This window comes from Capsicum annuum, chromosome 10 (assembly GCF_002878395.1).
Source record: "Capsicum annuum cultivar UCD-10X-F1 chromosome 10, UCD10Xv1.1, whole genome shotgun sequence".
Taxonomy (NCBI): Eukaryota; Viridiplantae; Streptophyta; class Magnoliopsida; order Solanales; family Solanaceae; genus Capsicum; species Capsicum annuum.
This window is the reverse complement of record NC_061120.1, coordinates 33204629-33207264: the sequence shown is the minus strand read 5'-3', so window position 1 is coordinate 33207264 and position 2636 is coordinate 33204629.

Sequence of the window (2636 nt, the reverse complement as noted above, 5' to 3'; positions counted from 1 at the left end):
TGATATTGTTTTATGTAAATGCATACACCCCCATATACTCAGTACATTCCCAAGTATTGATCCAAATATACATCTATGTGCTACATTGTCTTATAATATAGGTGCAGGTGCTCAGTCCCAGCCTCGTCAGTAATTCTCGAGTGCCTTTGTCTACATTTCTCCAGTGGTGAGTCCTCATGGTTCGAGGGCCTATCTTCAGATATTTCAGTACTTGAGTGTTTATGTCATTACTTTTAGTTCAGTTTGATTCTGTTGGGGACCTTTCCCAATGTCTCTCTTGTCCATGGAGTAGTAGAGGCTTTGTCAAAGTAGTCATCAGACTGTGGTTGTGTTGAAATTTCCAGTATTATGGTCGTTTGGACCGAGTATTACCTTTGTATTTCCTTTTATTTGATATGACAATGTGATTGCTTTGTATATTTCTTTTTTAATAAGTTATTATGAGAATGATAGGCTCAAAGGGTTATCTTGGGGCTAATTGTATCCCTAAGCACCGTGTGACGTACCGGGAGGTGATTTTCGGTCGTTACACAAACTAAGTTAAGTGAGAGGAAGGAAAAGAAGTTCAGATTTTCTGAGAAGGGAAGTGGGTAGTAGCAGAGTTCTGGGGATGGTGGTACGTGTCCAAAGAAGAAGTGAGAGAGTTCTGGTTCCTTCCCTGCAGTTAGTGTTCCTTACCCAAAACCGTCAGGTGATAGGTGTTTCCATAGTGGTGATAACTTTAGGGTATAGGGTGCCCAACCTAAGGTTAATGGGGCTTAGTCAGCTCTATTATATCCTTTTTGTAGATTTTGTGGTCATTTACATTGGGGCTTCTATGATGAGGGAAGAGACGGCTGATTCAATTGTGGTCATCCAGGCCATATCTTTAGAAACTGTCCTATCGGTAAGGTTGCCTATTGGGAAAATAAGGTTCTGATTGCATTCTCTTCAACTCCAACACCAAAGGGTGCACCGTCTGGCTCAAGCACTGGTCAAAATCGTCTTTATGTTCTCACTACCTAATAGGAGTCGAGGTATCCCCTTATGTCGTGACTGGTATATTGCAACTCTTTTCTCATTATATGTATTGTTTACTTTATCGAGGTCCACACTTTCTTATGTAACCCCATTTGTGGTTGTGTATTTTGATTTTGGTCTTGAGTGTATTTTTTTTGAACCTTTTTTTTATTTCTAACCCGGTAGGTGACTTGGTGATTGCTAAAAGAGACTATAGGGAGTGTATAGTATCTGTTGGTAGTAAAGAGACTTTGGTGGATTTATTTGAGTTAGATAAGGTTAACTTTAATATCATTTTGAGGATAGATTGGTTGCATTCGTGCTATGTGACTCTAGATTTTCAAGCCCGTAAGGTTATCTTTAAGTCTCTAGTGAGCTAGTTATTGAGTGGGAGTGTGGTTCCCTAGCTCCTAAGGGGAAGTTTATATCATATCTTAGAGCTCAGAGATTGATCACTTAGGGTTGTCTCCATCATCTAGTCTGGGTTAAAGATTCAAACCAGGAAGGTCCTTCTTTGCATTCTGTCTCAATGTAAATGAATTTCCTGAGGGCTTCCCTGATGAACTTCTTGGTGTTCCTTCGGATAGGGAGATTGAGTTTGGGCTTGATTTTGTTCCGAACACTTGTCCAATTTCCATTCCCCCATTTAGAATAGCTCCGACTGTGTTAAAAGAGCATAAGTAGTATTTAAAGGATCTTTAAGATAATGGTTTTATCCGTCCTAGTATGTCCCCATGGGATGCACCTATGTTATTCGTGCGTAAGAAGGAAGGTTCCCTTCGGATGTGTATTGACTATCGAAATTTGTACAAGGTAACGGTAAAGAATAAGTATCCTCTTCCAAGGATCGATAATTTGTTTGATCTATTGTAACGTGCTAAGTTTTTCTCCAAAATTGATCTTTGATCTAGGTATCATCAATTAAAGATTAGGGAGGAGGATATCCCTAATACTACCTTCCATAATGGGAATGGGCATTATGAGTTTCTGGTTATGTCTTCTTGGTTGACCAATGCCCCGATAGCATTCATGGATTTGATGAATATGGTCTTCCGTTAGTTTTTGGATTTGTTTATCGTTGTCTTCATAGATGACATTCTGGTGTACTCTAAGAGTCAGGTGGATCATGTCGATCACATCCGTGTTATGTTGTAGACTTTAAAGGAGCAACAGTTGTATGCCAAATTCTCGAAATGTGAATTCTGGTTGAATGCTATCACTTTTCTGGGTCATATCATTTCCAGTGAAGGGATCATGGTAGATCCGCAGAAGATTGCAGTAGTTAGGAAGTAGCCTAGACCCATTACTCCAATCGATATTTGAAGCTTTTTGGATTTAGCGGGTTATTGTAGGAGGTTTGTGGAGAGTTTTTCATCTATAGCTACCCTGTTGACTAAACTGACTCAGAAAAAGGTAATGTTCTTGTGGTCAGATTCTTGTGAGGGTAGTTACAAGAAATTGAAGGATAAGATAACCTCGGGTCCAATTTTAACATTGCCTGAAGGCGTGGATGGGTTTGTGATTTACTGTGATGGGTACCGTGTGGGACTTAGTTGTGCTCTGATGCAGCATCATAAAGTCATAGCCTATGCTTCTAGATAGTTGAAGGAGCATGAGAGGAACTATCCTACTCATGA